The following is a 19,879-nucleotide window of genomic DNA, read 5'->3' on the forward strand; positions in this document are numbered from 1 at the left end:
GACCCCAACCCCAAAAAAAAAAAAAAAAAAAAAGAACCCAAAGGAGCAATAACCAAAATGCTCTCAGGCTGGAAAGAAAAAGCCTATGTGACACCACAGAATCCATTTTTAGCTAACAGCTCTGGGGTCATGTCTTTGGCCTACATTTCAATAGCTTGTAATGACCAATCACAAACCCTGACTTTTTATTTCTGTTCTAACCTAAAAGTTAGGGCAAATTTAGATTAAACATGAACATTCCAGTCCAATCAACCCACCCCTTCCCACAGCCTCCTCAATGACATCACCCTCTGACTGCAGTAGCTGGTCAGATCCATGATGTTTGCCCTTTCCTGACCTGCCTCCTCCATTGTAGCTTGGCCAAGGGATAGCCCATGTTAAGCTCTCCGTTGAGTGAGTTCCAGATGGGGTGTGAGTGCTTGATGCCACAGCTGGGGTCCTGCAGAATCCCCAGGAGCATGGCTTTCTTATGGCCTGGTTGGCAGCTGCTTAGAGAGTACCCCCTTCACATATGCTCTGGTATACTCCCAGGGAGGGATGCTGGGTGAGGACAGTCCTGCAGCATTCCCTAACCAGCACATCCCAGGAGACCTCCTGTCTGCACCACACTTCACTGAAACTTGGGGAAGGGGATGTTCCAGAACAGTCAAATGGGACACAAGAAAGGTCACCATGGGACTGTCAGTTGGCACGCAAGTAAAGAGTGAGGGAAAATCCTAAGACAGTCAGTTCTCCAGTGTGACAGTTCCAGTTATCATGTTGGTTTTTGAAACAAACAGTTACTTCTCAGAGCTCCTGCAACGTATCCTCAAAATACATCTACCTTCCTTTTTTGACATCAGGTTTTGTCATCTTGGTCAGGTAAAGACACTGACCTCAGTACTTCTAATAAGTTATACATTCTGGTGCCATCAGGATCCTGGCCACGGTATATACACTGCCCCAATTGGGCAGAATATGTTAAATTATCTGATGGCTCTTTGCTTGTAAATATGCTAAGATTTTAAACACAATATGTGAGTATGGTAAGGCTAGCTCTGGATAAGTCTTGTAATGTTCTTCCTTCTTTAGCCACTTAGATGACATGTGTTTTTAGATAAATAAGCAAACAAAAGAAAATGTGTATTTTCAGGCTATCTGGTCATGAGAATCTTATCAAAATTCGGAAAAACCAATTGCAAGGGAACCATGGCTGCCAAACACAGGGTTTCGGGGGAGATGTCAAAGTTACTAAGGATGTATCTCAAGTTCAGAAGCATCACTCACATGCAAGCCTTTTAGAAATTTGGGAGGTAGAGACCTTAAAGTAAGGGGACTAAAATAAATAGATCAAAATAAGCAGATCTTAGAGGCTACAGTCAAAATTCCTGTCACATGACTCAAGTTACCCATCACCAAGGAACCCCAGCAGTATGAGTGTATACGGGTGCTTGTAAATAACTTCTCCCAGAGTTTTTGGTTAAAGAGTCTCAGCGCTTTCTGTCAGTTATTATAAAGCCAACTGTTCCCAGAACCAGTTTCACTTTTTTTAGGCAAAGAATGGTCAAGGCCATCTACCATCTCTGATGCAGTGTAAAGAAGTTTCTTCTAAATACAGTATGAATCGAGTACAATCAGATACTTAACTACCAGGAGTCCAACAAGAGAGCACCTATCCTCACCTTGACCCTTATGCCTTTCTCCTCTTAATTATATATAAAGAGAGGCTAAGTATTGCTGGTTATTATCCAAAGATCTAAAGTCCACCTTTAAGGAAAAGCAAAGCAGAGTTCATACATAGTAATTAAATCGATTCTTGGTTGATCAAGGTTCATGTCATCGTACTGTGTTCACATATTTACTCTGTGACTCAAACATTCCTGAGCACCTACTAGATGCCATTCTCTGTGCTAAGTAATGATTCAGTCCCTGCCCTCAATGAGTCCTCTAGTCTTACAGGGAAGAAAGACAGAAAAAAAAATCTTTACAGCAGAATGTAATAAGTACTATCATAGACAGTTGTATGGACATGAACAGGGGGATGGGAAGGAACAAATACATTTTACCTTCCAAATAGAGAAGAGGCTTTATAGTGGAGGTATTGTTTGAATGATTGAATCTGAAGGCTATAAAATAATTCCTCTAGGAGAATGGGAAAAGAGCATGGGAAATAGTCTTGCCAATACAGTTATGCTACCCATGAAGCCAGGGCAATCACTATTCTTCAGACATTCTCATCTTCTGGAACTAACATAATGAAGGCTATCCTGAAAACAGACTGTCCATAAGCTCTCCAAGGAGTCAGGAGGCGAACTGATCTTCCAGGGGAGTTAGATTTGGAGAGAAATATTTGATTTACCAAGATCTTTGTCCAGAATTATAGCCTTGACTAAGCTTGGTCACTGCTAAATTCTCTTTATCAGGTGGCTGGATAAATAAGGTGGTTATAGCACGAGCTGTAGAAATAGCATCTGTATGTGTGCCAGTATCCTCTTAAGGGATGATATTAATGCCAGGAGGCAAATAAAATGAAAAGACGCTTTGAAGACTTTCCTCATCTTGCCAACCCCAACAGACGCATTGACTCATTATGACTAAAAACACCTTCAGAGACAGCGCAGCAGCACTGGCTGCTGCAGCGGGGGTGGCGTGGGCGCTGTGACTTGTTTTAGCTCACCTGGAGGCATTAGAGCTAACTGTTTGGTGCCTCTTGGACTGCCTAGACCTTCCATATGAGGAGCTGGAAAATACAGAATTAATGAAGGGTCAAAGTTAGGAGCTGCTCCTTCGGTCATTAATCCCAGAAGCAAGACTCCCAAAATGGAAATAAATTCAGGGAAAAATGAATGGGAAAGGCTGCTTGGGAACTAGAAGCAGCAAGAATACCACACAAGGAATTCTGAAAATGTCTGTAGGGACAAAACCAGGCACAGTTGGCTCAAGGAGTGACCGGGAAGGAGTAGAGATAGCGAGTTTCTAGCCTGTTCTTTCAAGAATCCTAATGGCGAAAGGAAAGTAAGTTATAAGACAGCATGAAGAGGCAAGCACAGGGTCAAAGACAGTTTTGATTTTTTTTTTTCCTCTAAGAATTGAAAAGCAGCATTTTCTGCCAAGGGCAAAAGATAAGTAGGCAGGAAGGAGCTGAGAGGAGAAATACTCAAAGGAATAGGGGTTGGAACAAGACTGGGTCAAGAGGACAGGATACTGGGATACCCTTGGCTGATAAAAGAGACTCTTGGCCCATGAAATAGAAGGAAGTTTAAAAATGGTAACTGTGAACATAGTTACATTTTGAGTGAAGGGGAGGGAAGATGAGCAATTCATCTAAGTTTGGATTTATTTTCCCCCCAGTGGAGCAGGTAGTAATATCAGTTGAGAGGGGTATATAAGGTTGGATACAAATGTAAAAGTATTAAAAATCTGCTACAGAGGATGGGGGACAGAGAAACAGGCATGAGTCAACCCCCTCGCCCCCTCACCCCAAGCATTGTTGCCAGTCCACAAAACTACCAGTGGCTGTGCTGCTTCTAGAGGACACAAGCTGTTCTACAAATGACACTGATATGATGCCACTTTGTTAAATCTTGTTGAGAAAAAGAGGCCATTCTTCAAGGAGCTGGAAAACGAGTCACAGGTGCTGGAGGACAGAGATGGCAGAATTCTAACTTCTAAATTATACTGGAAAACATGACACAGGCACCTTGATTATGTTGGCCAGAAATGGGTGGTATCATAGGAAGTTGCAGATAGTGCCCTTGAGTAATCATATCCACTGCAGCCCTCCCCACAGGCTTGGAAAACCTTCTCTTTCAAGGTTGGGCACATGGCTCTGGAGTATATTGTCAGTTGTGATCAACATCATCATTCCCATAACGAACACTTATGAATACCATATACTGAATTGTTTATCCATATATTACAGTCAAGAGAACTGAATTCCAGGAAGCTTAAATCAATTGTTCTAGATTACAGAGATGAGACATGCACCCAAGGAGTCTAGATCCTTCCTTGGATCCATGCTCTTAAGCAGTTGAAGCAGTTTTCACAGAAGCTGCTGCCTAGTTCTCCAACATTCACTGCAGTCCAACATGAATGCCAGGCAAGTCAATGTCTGGAGCTAGGATGCCTGTACATCTGTCTCTGCAGTTCTTCTGGCCCAAGTGGCCAAGCTACTGGATCAAACCATTTGAGCACCAGATGACACAGAATAAAGTCTCATATTAGCAGCTTGGGTTTGTTCCACATTCTACTGCAAAACTCAAGTCAATCATATGGGCAATCCATGGTGATTCCATTTTCTTTGTGACTTTGAATTTTCCAATTTCTTTGGAATTTGGCTCAAACACTGAAAGTACAGAAAGTCAGGAAGCAGTGTGAAGATGCTGACAGTGGTGAGGTTTCTGTTCCTGGGAAAATGAACTCCTGCTCAGAGGGCAGTGGGTGGGTTCCACAGACCCTGCCTGGAGCTATTTTTAGAGGTTCTTTTATGGCTGTGTGGGTTGGATCCACTGACTTCAACACAGGACAAGTGTGAGCTGTTTGTGAGTCAGGAACCAAATAGCTGAGGGGGCTGAGGCCCTCTAAATGCTTGTGACAGGATACTACCTGGTCCCTAGGTTTTGTCTGTTGGGAGAATGTACTGGAGAATCAGCCTTTGTCAGCCTTCACTCACTCAGCAGCCACAGCCAAGCTGGCCAGAGCCAGCAGCCAATGGGGCCTCTGGTTACCTACGGCAGCTAGGTTGCAGCTGCTTCTTCTGGGCCTTTAGTATTCTCAGGTTGAGACCTCAATCTGGAATGTAGGAAGAAGCCTTGAGCTGAAGAACTGAATGGCCTGAGATGCACTGCGAGGAGAGAACCTGGTCCTGCCTGTTCCTCTTTTGATTTCCCCCTTCCTGGTAATAGCCAATAGCACTTAATAGAAAATATGCTGGCTGGGCACGATGGCTCACACCTGTAATCCTAGCACTTTGGGAGGCCAAGGCAAGAGGATTGCTTGGGCCCAGGGCTCAAGATCAGCCTGGGAAACTTGGTGAAACCTCGTCCTACAACTAATCAAGAAAAATTAGTCAGGCATGGTGGCACACGCATATAGTTCCAGCTACTTGTAAGGCTGAGACAGAAGGATCGCCTGAGCCCAAGCAGGTCGAGGCTGCATGGCTGTGAGCTTGCCACTGCACTCCAGCCTGGGCAACAGTGAGACTCCAATGCAAAAAAAAAAAGAAAAAAGAAAGAAAGAAAGAAAACGTGTTATTGAATGTTTCCTCCATGCATAGCACTATGCTAAATTTTTTATATGCATTCTTACTTGATCCTCACAAAACCTGCATGTGGCATGTAGTATTATCTTCCTTATTTTATAGATGAAGAAATCCAGGCTTTTGAGATAATCTGCCTAGGATCACACAGCTGGTAAATGTGGCAAAGCCAGGATTCTAATACGTTTCACGGTAAACTGCATGTTCTTAACTATCATAGTACACGCTATCCTATCCCTCAAAAATCCTACAGAAGCATTTCTTTTCTGAGAAAATATGGCCCCTCCAGTTCTGTGCCTGAACACAGATGTCTCCCTGCTGCTCTGAGATATGACGCCCTTGGACTGGTCAAAGGTCAAGGCTCCTACCCCGTGTACCAGATCATATCTCATCCAGGTACCTCTTATTCTAGAACACATCCCCTCAGTAAGGGAGATTGAAGGAGACAGTATATCTACCTTCAATAACATCAGTTCAGAGAAATCTGCTCTCCAAGATACCTTGGCTGAAGGAAGCACATGAGAAGGGGTGAGTCGTGCAGATGGGAAGTGCTGGAGACCTGGGCTAGAGGAGTCCAAAGGAGGGGGGTCAGGTTCAGCAAAGTTTTCACTGGAAAAGAGAGGCTTGAAGGAGGCAGATGAAGAGGGTGGGAATTAAAAGATGGTCATCTGGGGTAAAAATTCAGAAAAGGGAAGACACACGTTTGGGAACTCATCAAGGAAGGTATAAAAGATAAAACTAAAAAGGTAAGTTGAGACTGAGTTGCCAAGGGTCTCAAAGGCCAAATAAGCCGAAGAGCCTAAGAGTTTTCTTCTAGACTAAAGGTGAATTCTGGGGCTTATGATCAGGGTCAGAGGATGAAAGGGATTTTTTTTTAAAATGAGATTTTAAAAACCTGGCAGTAGTGTTTAGGGTAAAGAAAAGGGAAAATACTCTGATCACGCTACCTATGACATGTCTAACACCTTGTGGCTTGCTTTTTTTAAGTGCCCTTTAAAAATTCTAAAAGTAGAAATCTTTTGCTATGAGTCATCCTGGGTTCTCAAGTCTCCTTGCTTAGTTTCTCCAGCAAACTTCCAACTGTCCACAGGAGCCAGAGTTCACAGGACAGGAAGGGCCGTGTCACATCGCACCACATGCAGAACTAGTTCCTCCACACACAGAACTTCTCCTGCACTAGGCAGAGTCCCAGAGGCTGGGACATGGCTCTGACCATTCCAGGCACATGCTGGCTGGAAAGATCTTCTTGTTCAAAGCTTCACTTCAGATGCAGGGAGATAAAAGCTAAGTGATGGGAAGTGTACTTCTTACCTATCTCCTTGCTGTATCTCCCTGTGAGGCTTTTTTAAAGCTTAAGACAATGAAAGCCCCTGCCAAGTGTCTGGTCAGCATGCTCTCTGGTGGCTGTGATACTCCAGGGACTGAGCACAGACAGGGTTTCTGCTGGGTTCTAAATGAACAATTTTCTACATATTTGGCAGAGGACACAAAGAGAGAGAACTGGACTGGGAGAGAGAGAACAGAGTTCAAGACCAGGCTGTACCACTAATAGCTATGACACTAATAACCATGAAATTCTTAGCCTCTCTTGGGCTTTGTTAAATGAAGGGTCTGTACTAGCTGGTCCCTCCAAGCCCTACAGCCCTGTAATTGTGTTTAGCTGCCTCACTTTTCCCAACACAGCTTACCATACACCACATCACAACTTGAACAATTTTTTAAAAATACAAATTGGAGCTGCCAGTGTATCCCATGTTACTTCCCTGCTACAAGTTTTCCAGTACCACAGTCACGTCACCCACAAGTCATAATGCAGCCTTTGCTGTCCTGTATGATCTGGCATCTACTTGCCTCTGCCCACCATCTCTGAGTTCAGCCATCCCAGTTTTCTGTCAGTCTTGATACTTGCCAGACTCCCTTTTGCTTTGGGACCTTTGCACATACTATCCCTTTGGCCTGGAATGTTCTTCACCCCATTTTCTACCTGACTTACTCCTACTGTGCCTTCAGGTTTCAGCAAGGTGCAATTTCCTCAAAGAGGATTCCCTGACTCCTTCCTCTCAATCATAATAGGTGTCCTGAGCCTTCTGTTGTTCCTTATCACCAGTATCAGTTTGTAATCTGAAGTCTACTTCCTGTACTGTTTAACCTCCATCTCTAGCATTTGGTGGAAGATCCACGAGAGACTGGTTTTACTTTGCTCACGACTATGCACCCAGTTCCCAAAATTCAGTAAATATTTGCTGAGTGAGTGCTGCAGAGAACACACACAAAAGCCAGTCAGCCCAGTGCTTGGGAGTTTGGGTCCAGGGACCTGCATGCTCCTTCCAAGCTGAGCCAGACATTTCCTGGCCCTGCTGTCCTTCTGCAGTTACAATGTCAAATCTAGTGTCTGTCAGCTGTTTTTGCACTTCCTGCCTCTGAAAAACATTCAGCCTAAAATCCCTCGGTGTGAAAACAAACACATAACTATCTTAGCCAATTTCAAGGCAGCCACAAAAGAAGACAGAGCCTGAGTTCTACGAGTATGCTAGTCCAGCCCCCCACATTCATTCATTCCTTACTCACACCCCCCACTCAGTTCATCCCCTAAAGAAAGGGCAAGAGCAACTTGTAACCTAAACCCTCAGCCTCAAAGCGTTCAAAAGAGAACTAACTCCCTGAGAGCTTTCTTCAGGGAACACAGAAGCTCACTTTGCTGACAGCAGACACACCGGATAACATCAGAGCTGAGAATGAGTTAAACAACTTCCGAATTCAGTACACTTGAAAAGGCAGCAGTTTCCTATGTGTGTCCTCAGACCTCAAAGCGGTGGGCACATTTTTCTGGTTACGGTGCTTGCAGCCTCTGATTGTTTTAAGTGCCAAAGTTAAAATAACTCACTTTCCTCACTCCATTCTTGCCTTTCTGTACAGCGACTCATTCACCAGAATGTCAGCAGAGAAACAAAGACAGCTGACTGTTTTTTCCCCCCCACCGGCATCTATAATTAGATTCTCATGAAGAACTTGGCCGTAGCAGGGCTTTGCCGGACAATACCTCCCCCCTGCAATGCACACACACACTCACACACACCCCAAACACCCCAAAGCGTCTTCCCCTCACTCATCTCGACGGAGACCCAGACAAAGCAGCCAGTCACTTACCCTCTTCAGCCAAGAGAAATGCTTGTAAACATCAATGTCCCCATCCATGCTGGGTACCCATGTCAGCAGTTAGATTCCTTGGTTGAAAAAGCCCTTTTTCTGGCAGAAGACCAAGTTCTCGCCTCTTCCTTGCCTTTGCCCCCTCCCCCCTCAGGAACTCCACGCTGTGTTCAAATTTCCCCACTTCCCTAGCCTGTGTCCTTCAGGCTTTCTCTAGACAGTTTCAGATACACAGCGACTCAGACCAGACCGTGCTGCTCCTGTGTCCTCCTCCACCGCCCCCACAGATATACACACACAGGCACCAGGACTGGGATTCAGAGCCTTGAGCAGCAATCAAAGCTAGCAGAAAGGTAGGGGAGAAAAGAAACACTTGGAGAGGAGTTGTAAACACAACGCACACACGCACACGCACACACATGGGAACATTCTTCTCAGTGATAATACCAGAGCCTGCCAGAGGGAAACAGTCCTGAAGAAAATTCCTTGTCTGGCTTCCCCCTTCTGGAGTGGCTGGAACTCATTACCGAGAGCCCCGATTTCCTGTCTCTGCTTCACTCTGCGTTTACCCAGGGCTCCCAGCTGCTCTCAGTTTATTTGGGACTGGGGAGAAGACTAAAAATAAGTGCTGCTCTTGGAGGAGCTCACTGGTTCCCACACACAGCCTGACCCCCGCCCTGAAGCCCACGCCTACCCCTTTTCTAGGCAGGCGACAGGCTGTGCCCTGCGAAAGCCTGTTGTTTCCAAAAAAGAACACATTCAGAACCAGCTCCAGTCTGGGTTCTTGGCCCTGCTGCGTGCTGGGCCCTGCACAGGGTGTTTGCTGTCCTTGGCGCCGGTGGCACTATCCACTAGAGACCAACTGCTGTAACCTCGGGGGAGTCTGGCCTGGGACTACTGTCAGCTCCCAGCCAGGGCTCCGCGGGGGCCACATTCTGGACAGGGGCTGGGAGGAGGGTGGTGCTGCCTTCCTGACTGTCGCTTGCTCTGAACTACCTGCTTTACAAACCAAGGTGGAAAGGGTGAGGCCGTTTCACGTGCGTTTCCATGAGACTTGGGGAACAGCTCTGGGTAGGCAGGAGCCTTGGAAAGGCTGAAGGAGACCTGGAACTGTGTCTGCTTTCCTATTGGTGGATGGGTCACAAGCTGGCTTTCCAGGGTGATCACTCCAGTGCTCCCAGATGCTGCCCCACCTCCTTCTCCCCCTCCTAGTCCCATCTCCTTGAGGGCTCCCCTAAAAGCAGCTTTACTACCTTGCCCAGCCCTTCATGTGCAGCCTTTGGCTATGACTGAATATGAAAGTGACCTTTGATGTGGGTGTGGTGGGAACTGTGGTTACATGCAAGGGCCCTGAGTTCTGCTGTGGTAAAGGACTTGCAGACGCACATCTGATGAATGCCCCAGCCCTCTCAGGAGGTCTTGGGGGTCCCCCTGAGGGTTTCCTGGAACTCTCAGACTGAAGAGCTGGCTTGAAAGGGCAGAAACAATGTGTGGCAGCACAGTCCCCGACAGGTTGGCCCAGCCCACAGAGATCACAGAGGTGGTGGGGGTAGAGCTCTGGCCAGCAGCTGGTATGAGGGGAGGAGTACATTCCTGGAGACACACCCAGATAGTGGCCTGGAAGGAAAAGCAGGCTTTGCTGCCCATGCTTTCAGCTCTAGCCCCTTCCTCCTTCCCTCTGGCCCAGCACCAGAGCACGGCAGGTTTCCATCTAGACAACCATAGGATGTGCCAACGAAGAGCATCTCTAAGGCTGCAGGCTAGGTGGATTTTTTTTTCTGTCTAAAAGACTGGGATAGTCAAGTGAAGAAATTCAGTCAACACACTAACACCCATGGCAAATGAGACCAATTTCCTTCCCTGGATAAATAAAGAATTACCACAAGTGCATAATAAAGATAAACCTGGGGCTCCAGGGAAGAAGAGGCAGGAAAGCTGATTTGGGGGCTAGACAGGGAGAGGTGAGGCAGAGTCCCAGTCTCTGCAGGATGGGAGAATCCTCCACTCTCCTGGAGGAGCTCAATGTCTTTCTTTAAGTTCTGGTACAAGGGAGGAGGAGAGAGAGAAAGGTAGCCAACGCAGCTGCTTCTCTTCAGTCTTGCTAACGCCCAACTGCCCACGGAGAGGTGGCTCTGGTGCTCCTCCTCTTCCCTCCTGAGCAATCATGCTCCTCTACTTCACCACTGGCCTCGTTGACTGAACTACAACTGACTATCAACACATCTGTCTACTGCATCAGACTGTAGGGAAGTATGTCTGATTTCTGACTCAATTCTCTAACTTTCATGTCTATGATTCTTGGTACACAGTAAGAACTTAAAGACTCTTCAGATGAAAGAATGATATTCAAACCAGCAAAGTAAGAATAAAATTCTACTTGGAGAAAAGAGACTTAAAGGTCTGTTTCCCTAGGATGTTTGACTCAAAGAGGAAAATACAATAGATTTCATCTATCAGTTCAACTCTTATGTGATGAACAAAGCATGGTAGGGGGGTGGGGTAGGAGGGAGAGAAAGAAACAGGAAAAGAGGAAGGGAGGGAGGGAGGAAAGGAAGAATCCAGACAAGCTGCAGCTAAATTCTTGACATATTTTTTATGCCATCCTCAAGTAGCAAGTTTTACCTCAACTTTTTTTTTAACACCTTAGTACATTTTATTTACATTGTAATTCAACTTGAAAGTCCACAAATTAACACTCCAAAAGATCTAGGCACAGAGTACTATATGTGGCTCCCAGGAGGGAAAGGGGAGAGGATGAGTGAGATTGGACAGATTCAGATGCTAAGGCACCTAGCTCCTGCTAGCCTGGCAAGGCAAATCTATGGTTACACACACACCCAGAAGACGATCCTGGTCAGGAGGGTCTCATGGCGGTCCACAGATGGGCTTCAGGGAATCACTCAAGCCCCCGAATATGTTCAGAAAATATGCACAGAGTACTATTTGTATGCAGAAATTTCTATTCATCTGAAAACAATTTTCATCAGATTATCAATATGGTCCATGACTCCTGAAAGGTTAGAAGCCTGGGTTTTATCTAGCCTAGGCAGTTACCCCCAAGGGTTTAGGCTGCCCTTATTATTAAGGGATGGGGGCACCTGGACTTCCTTCTTCCATTGCTTGATTCCTGTGAGCTGGAGTCTCAGGGATGCACTTCTCTGCATAGAGAAGACCTCGGGAACCCCAAAGCGTTTACAAATAGGGATCACTGCAGTGACATGACGTGCCAGCCCCCAGGGCCTTCCCAGAAGCACTTCACTCACCTACAGCCAGACTCAACTCATTACTGCCTACAACAGGAGGCAGCCGAGGGCAAAGGGCAGAAGACTGAGACTGAGTGTTTTGGGAGTAAAAGCACAGTTTAGAGGCCAGGATGGTCAGGTTAGCATGGAGGAAGTCATTGTAGCTTGCCTCTGCCCCATCCCAAGGTCTAGAAGAGAACCCCAGGATTGTCACCTACCTGCTTGAAATTCTGGGGGAGGGAGGGTTCCAGAGAGTCAGTCCCTCTGAGGTTTTATTCCTGCTGCCTACCAAAAGTCTGCCTTATCGGGCAGAACTGTGGACTGAGTCTCATGGGTCACGTGTTGTTCCACTGACCTGTCATCTGCATCCTGGGCTCAGCTCAGCCCTGAGCCTTGGCCTCTAGACCATGAGTGGTAGCTGCTATGACACACCCTTGTAAGTCAGATACAGGCTTGAGTCCTTCAACAGATGTGCTGCACAGTGGGCCTGCTGCTAGTGAGAAAATGGGAAGGAGAGGGACAAGCCTAGAGGAGGAAGTCCTGATCATAAAGCACCTCTCTGGCCACTGGAGCCCAAGTCCCCACGGTGCACAAGCATGGGGAATCCACCTCCAAAATGGGTTAGTATAAGGATTGGCAGACTTTTCCTGTAAGGGGCCAGATGGTAAATATTTTAGGCCTGATAGGCCATGCAGTCTGGTCATATAACTCTTCTAGTTATAGTGCAAAATGGGCCACAGTCAACATCTAACTCAATGTGTGGTTGTATTTTAGTAAAAATGTTATTTATGGATATTGAAATTTGAATTTTATAACATTTTAATATCACAGAATATTCTTGTGATTTGTCTTCAATCACTGAAAAATGTAATAGTCATTCTTAGCTGACGGGCATAAGAAATAGGCAGTAGGACAAATACAGGCTATGGTTTGCTGGCCCCTGGGTTAGAACAATGCTTTCCAATTACAGTGAACTCCCTGGGCTGGAGGGGATTCTGGTGAAGATGTGGATTCTGATCCTAGAGGCTGGGCATGGGGCCCAAAATTGTGCACCATGAACAAGCTCCCAGGTGATGCTCATACTGCTGGTCCCAGGACCACACTTGGAGTAGGAAAAGGTTAGGAAACCACTTTCAGAAGTTTCTTGTAGCAGAGGGTACTGAACAAGTTTGCCTAGGAGCATACATCTCTGGAGCCTGACTGCCTGCCTGCCCACTAGCAAATGTCTGAAAGGGCAGAAGGCTCCTGGTGGTATGGCTCTGACAGGTCTTCTTTGCGGGTAGAGGGTAAGTGGGTGTCTACATGCTCAGACCTCAAGTTATGCTGACCTGGCAACATCACTCCCCATGGCCCCTGGGCCTGAGGCAGGAAATTTAATGGGGAAGAATTTATTTGCTCTTTCACCAGTGTTTGCATAGTCTCGGTCATTTATAAACAGTGGTTCTTAAGAGCTGAAATACTCTATTTAGGTTAGGTCTGAAAGAAGGCAGATTACTAGAATTTAGTAGGGTAAATTTACTTTGGGAGGAAAAAATCAAAATCCAGGAAAATTAAAACTTCTAAATTTGCAGTGGCTGGAAGCCCCCATCTAGGGTTCTGTGCCAGGAAAAAAGGCATTCAAAAATCCCCCAAGGGACAGAAGGCCTCACTGGGCCAGAAAATGCCTTCTGGAAAGGCCTACTAGTGCCCCAGCAAAAGGCACAAAGTTGAGGAGTTTGGAGAAGTTTCCTCACCATCTGTGATGGAAGGTCAGCTCTATGCTCCCAGGACCAGTCCTTCTTGTGTCTTCTCTCCACCCCAAACAATTCCTCCCCCTGCCTGCCCTTTGTCCCTGGTTTCCAGGGAAAATGGGAAAGAACTCTCTTTGCCAGATTCAGGTACACTATTCCTTAAGCAGCTCCACTAATGAGAAATGCTTATGTCACCTTTCTAATCTAAAAGAGACAAAAAAAGAGAGAGCTGTTTCCTTATATAAAGTCCATACTGTACTTTATTCTTTGGGATTTAGACTTCCCAGCATTTGTCCCTGACTCCCATCTAGTGGCTTCTTCCAGCACTGCACAGGAACAAAGAGTCATGGCTAGTCCTGCCATTAGGCCTGCCCAGGACAGGCATCCTCTGGGAACTCAGTGTAGAAAGCCAACGCTGACACCTGCTCCCTCCTCAGTTCTCACTCAAGTTACACCTGTCACAGGGGGAGGCCAGAAACACACACGGGATGCTGGAAAGCAGCTCACACAGGCTCTATTTTAAAAATAATAATAATAAGCACCAAATTTTCCTTTCTCTCTTTTAAAATCTGGGGGGAAAGGTTTTTCTACAAAATTTCTCTCTGTAACTTTTCAACATGAAAATGTTTGGCACACACATATATATCCAGACCTGTCTTTGTCCTCTGCCCTGGGTGAAGAATGAAAATACAGAAATGAGTCACATGGCAAGAGGAACTTAAGCTCATATTTTATAATTCATAAAACAGCTTTTTCTCCCCACCTTTTCTGCAACTCTTCTGGCTTTTCAATATGGCAAACAGATTTGCCTCTCTGGCCAGAATGAAAGATTGCAAGCAGAATTTGGCAGGAAGGCATGGGCTTTGTTTGAGGAGCTGGGAGCTGAGGAAGCCACCGTCTATGACAAGGTGGTTTGAAGCTGGGAATGGCAGGAGCCAGGCCCTCTGCCTGGGCTGATCTCTTTGTTTCTTAAGAGTCTAGTTCAAAAGGTGACAGGGCATCTGAGCAGACTGGTGGGCTATCTCAGACTCGCTAGATGGGGCCTCACTCCCAGCCTAGCTGGGCCCAGCAGAAGCTGCCCATTCAGGAGGCCAACTCCTCTGGCTTTTCAACATGGTGAACAGGTTTGCCTCTCCACTGCTCTTCAGATGTTCACCTCTGTCGAGTCCTGACATAGCGGCAGCCACACATAGACTTATAGTCTGTCTCCACTTTGGAAACCCAGAGGTGTAGAACTGAAGGAGGCAAAGGGTGATGCTTACAAAGAGGCCACTCAGTAGAGCCCCTGGAACAAACTGCAGGATTGGGATGGTTGGCCTGATCTTGCAGACACTGTCCAACTCAGCTGTGATTTCCAGTATGGAAACTGAAGCCCAAGGAGTGAAGAAGAGTTTCGCCCAAAGCCACATATGAGTGAGTGGCAGAGCCAAGACAGAGCCCTGGCCTTTTAACTCCTTCCTGTAGTCCCTCATCCTGGATCAGTTTGCTTTCACCTGCCCAAGTGCACCGACCAGGATACCTGCAACCTTGCAAAATAAACCCTGGTTTCCTGCTGGGTGGCCAAGCCTATTCCAGGTACCCTAGTTCCAAAGAGGGGCCAAGAGTACAGCCCCTCTATAGGTTCTCTGCTAACTGCTGTCCCTCACCCTGGAGCCTGAGCTCTGCCTTGATTTGCTTTCAACTGCTGCCCTTCATCTGACTTCATCTTGAACCTTCACCAAGAATCTCCTTAGCCCACAATCAATGTATTAAACAGCAGATGAGGAGATGGGAGATGTATGAATCACACTGTTAGAGAAGCCCCTGTAGTATGGCTACTCTATATATTTACCATACTCTTCTGGCTCTAGTGTCCTTGGGCATCACCCAAAGACCTGGGACACAGTGCACCTAATAAACACCCTGTGTACCAGGCTGGGTCTACTCCCCCAAGCTAGTTGGCTGTCCCTGGCCCTGTAGAGCCCATTTGAATCTGGCTGGTCAACCTCTCTATAGGCGCCACCACATAGTCTAGCCCTGAATCTACCCAAGCAACCTCCAGGCACCCAAGTCAAGCAGGTGTGGAGGGATAGGACTTCCCAGACTCCAGGAAGTCCTTCTTAAGATACAGCCAAAATTCTGGAAGTGATCATAGTAGTACCAGCTCCTTCTGGCCTAGGTACATGTCAGGGTCACTGATGAGTATCTCTCTCTCTCCTTTCTGGCCACTGGGACCACCTGATGGGGTTATGGGACTTCTGACCTGAAACAGTCACACCCTCCCGAGGGCATCATCCTACGCTTCACCACCGTAGACAGAGGAGGCGATGACTATTCCCTTCCTGGAACTTGGCTCCATTCCCATCGCAAGAGGTGCCTCAGCCTTCTATCAGGGCCTCAACTCCATCCTCCATCACTGACCCTGACTTGGCCCTGTCTGCTAAACATAAAGGACGACCTTCCCACCTCCTGAGGGTGACACTGCTCTGCAGCACTAAGTGCGGGACAGCCCTCCAATGCTTCTCTGCAGGCCAGACCACAGCTTACCTTAGACTCCAAGAAACCCCCTTATACAAGAACCTCATCCACCAACTCTCTGGGAAAGATACCATTCCCAGACAAAGGGAATCCAGACCCTCTGTTCCCTACCTTATCAAGGCCCCAGAGGGTCTCCCCTGCTCAGAGAGCCTGACACCTGCTCTTCCACACCTGGAGCCCACTTCTCCTTGTTACACTTACTGCCAAGGGACAAGACGCTGGTTTATGCTCCAGAGCTGGAAACCCTTCCTGGATCCTAGGCAGTCTGCTCCACTTGGGCTTTAGGATGAGTCTGGCTTATATGTACCTATCTCCAGGCAGAGTCCTGGCCAACAGCGCATCTACAGCTGCTGACCACACTGGCACAGATGGTATCTACTCTGCCGATGCAGCTGAGGAGCAAATAGCCTCATTTCAAGGAAACAAAGCTGCCTGCGATGAAGCAATGGGACCAGAAGTGTCCACTCCTTGCAAGACATACAAGGGCTGACAATTAAGTTCACAAACTCATCCTAGAAAAAGTGCTACACATCTCGTTGCTTAATATCTCTAGGGTCACCTTTGGAGTACTCCCCTTGGGAAGCTATGTATCAATGCCAGCGTCTAGTTCACCTGTTTAAGCAATTTTGGAACTCTTTTCTCTGGAACGGCCATCAGAGCTGTCATTGCAAGAATGTTGGAGCTTGAATTAGAGCAACAAATAAACATTAAATTTCTTGTTAAACTTGGCAAGAGTGGAAGTAAAATCAGGGACATGTTAGTCCAAGTTTATGGGGATAATGCCCTGAAGAAAACGGCAGTGTGCAAATGAAATAAACATTTTTCTGAGGAGACAGAAAGAGTCACTGATCAAAAGAAGTCAGAATGGCCAGTAAGGAGTAGAATTGACAAAAACATTGCAAAAATTTGTCAAATTCTGCATTAGCTGTCTGTGAGAAGCACAGCAGACCAAGTAAACACTGATAATGAAACAGTTAGGAAAATCCTAACTGAAAATCTTGACATGAGAAACGTGTGTACAAAAAGTGGTCCTAGCCGGGCTCGGTGGCTCAGCCTGTAATCCTGCGCCTTTGGGAGGCTGAGGTGAGTGGATTGCTTGAGCCCGCGGGTTCAAGACCCGCCTGGGCAGGCGAGACCTCAACTCTACAATAAAATCAAAAAATTAGCCGGGCATGGTAGCGTGCGCCTATAATTCTGGCTACTCGGGAGGCTGAGGTGGAGAGATCACCAGAGCCCAGCAGGTCGAGGCTGCGGTGGCCGGAAGCGGCCACTGCACTCCAGTCTGGGCGACAGAGTGAGACTCCAACTCAAAAAAAAAAAAAAAAAAAGTGGTCCTGAAGGAGCTCTAGCATCACGACAATGCACCAGTTCATACAGCACTGTCTATGAGGGAGTTTTTAGACAGAAAAATAAATGTATTGGAACCCTCCCTACTCACCTGGATATGGCCCCCAGTAACTTTTTTCTTTACCTGAAGATAAAGGAAATATTGAAAGGAAGACATTTTGATGACACGCAGGACACCATGGGTAATCTGACAACAGCTCTGACGGCCATTCCAGAAAAAGTGTTCCAAAATTGCTTTGATTAGTGGACTAGGCACTGGCATCAGTGTACAACTTCCCAAGGGGAGTACTTTGAAGGTGACCATTGTGATATTCAGCAATGAGGTATGTAGCACTTTTTCTAGGATGAGTCCCCTAACTAAATTGTCAGCTCTTGTAAAAGGAAGGCCCAGGACTGATCTGTTATTTGTTCTATTCTAGTCACCAACCACTCCCCCACATCTAATACTCTCCTCTTAGCAGCCTATTTTTTTATTTTATCTTTTATTTTTTTGTGGGTCACAGGTGCCACAGTGCCAAATCCGCAGTTCTGATGCACAGCAACAATGCAAGACCACATTTCCTACCACATAATCCTTTCCCTCTGGCCACAGTTGACTATCCCTTGAGAGGACGGGACACCTGATACAAGGGCAGCTCATCCATAGATGTGCACAAATTAAAAGTCTTAATTCCTAATTTTTTTTTTGTACTTAATGATTTCTTCATGGGCATAGAGAATTTAGCTTAAAAATCATAAGCTAGGCCAAGCAGGTTCCTTTCTTTAGAAATTGTAATGTATAAAGAAAATACATAAAGAAAATATGCAGAGAATTTGTCAGTTAACAAGAATAATCTCAAACCTAAAGGATGTTTGTGGCAGTCACCCTGAGTTCTTCCTACGGGCCATTCATTTTCCCTCGTTCCATCCTCATTCTTTTGTGGCAGAGGTCAACTCCCACTATGGCTATTGGAAGTTCCAGGATTTGCTTTCCTGGCCTCCCTTGCAGCTAGGGTATGCACATGTGAGCATTTTGGCCACTGGGACTAAATGAAAAGTCTGCTGGAGAATTGCAAAGAAAGATTTCCCCTGCTGATTGGAAAAAAAATCGTATACTAAAGAAACTTCTCTCTACCTCTGGACACAGTTGTACAGTTGTGTCTGTGTGAGGACATGTTGCCTGGAGTTTCAGCAGCCATCTTGCCACTGTTAGAAAACACACCAGAGCAAAAGCTAACCCTTTGAAGTTGGTAGAGCAGAAAGATGGGAAGAACTAGTGCCCCGGAGGTCACCCAGACACTGATTTAACCCTGGCACTGCCCATTCTCTGGATATCTTGTTAGTGGTATATAAATCTCCTTATTGTTTATACCACTTTATTGGAGAAAGTCTCCCAACTGATAGTGATGTCAGGAGGCGGAGTCAGACCATGTCAGATCAATGTTATGACAAAGCAGAAACTGAATATATGACCAAGCCAGAGTGTCTACAGAGAACAGAGCAAATATGCAAGGGATACACAGACATCGTGAATGGGTAGGCACTGGTCAGTCCTGCTTAATCTTTCAAACTGCCTCGACAGTTCCAGTTCCAATCCTAATCCATATGTGATTTTTAAAAAATAATTTAAGTGAATCTCTATGGTTTAAAGCAGTGCTTCTTAAGTATTTTTTTTTTGAAGATTCATTATTTTTTGTTGTTATTGATCTTTTTTTTTTTTTTTATTTGGAGTCTCACTCTGTTGTCCCAGGCAGGAGTACAGTGGCATGCTCACAGCCACCGCAGTCTCGACCTGCTGGACTCAGACAATCCTTCCACCTCAGTCTTCCAAGATGTTGGAAATACAGGCCCAGCTTATTTTTTGATTGATTGTAGAGACGAGGTCTCACCAAGTTGCCCAGGCTGGTCTCGAACCCCTGAGCTCAGGCAATCCTCTCGCCTCGGCCTCCCAAAGTGTTGGGATTACAGGCTTGAGCCACTGCGCCCAGCATCTTTTTAAATTTTAATGTGCATTTGAACAACCTGGAAAGGGTTCAGTAGGTGTGGAGGTCCATATTCTGCTTTTCTCACAAGGTGCTAGGGGATACCAAAGCTGCTGGGCCATAGACCAAAATGTGAGGGGCAATGATTTCTAGCTAAAAGTTCCAACCTAAAACACCTGATGAGTTTGTCCACTGCTCTGAATTCTATTTCCATACACATTAAGACCTGGCATGGAATGTATGTTCAGCTAGACTGTAAAATGGCTTTAGGTCTGCAAGATCAAGAATACACACAGGCTAACTCTGTCCAGAATTAAAGCCTTAACATTCATCCCTCATGTCTTAGAATGTTTATATGAACTTCTGACCCCCTAAAAGTACACCATTCGTAGGTTGCCGATGGCCATAATTACTCTAAGAGATTTATGAACGCAATCACTTTTCAGAAAATCTTTCCAAAGGAAGGCATTCCTTAAAACCATTGTAAATAACCCTAAAACAGAACTGCAAATCTGAATACAAGCTGCTTCCTGCAATGTATCTTGCAAAAACCAACAACCATGTCAACTGCCTTAGGATCAAAAATATTTTTTAATAAACTTCCAAAAAAATATTTTTTAAGTTTTCATTTTTTATATCACACACTAAAAATATTGTTGATGAACTAGAGCTATCCATGAGATAAAAATAAAACCACAG

General features: G+C 45.9%; 1 protein-coding gene across 2 annotated transcripts in view; it reads right to left on the bottom strand.

The window, feature by feature from the left end:
* Positions 1-19,879, bottom strand: part of PPFIBP2 (PPFIA binding protein 2) — a 157,708-nt gene that overhangs the window by 76,840 nt on the left and 60,989 nt on the right. The gene's annotated exons all lie outside the window — the stretch shown is intronic.

The sequence above is a fragment of the Carlito syrichta genome, unplaced genomic scaffold (assembly GCF_000164805.1).
Source record: "Carlito syrichta isolate Samal-C Ts95f unplaced genomic scaffold, Tarsius_syrichta-2.0.1 Scaffold309682, whole genome shotgun sequence".
Lineage (NCBI taxonomy): Eukaryota > Metazoa > Chordata > Mammalia > Primates > Tarsiidae > Carlito > Carlito syrichta.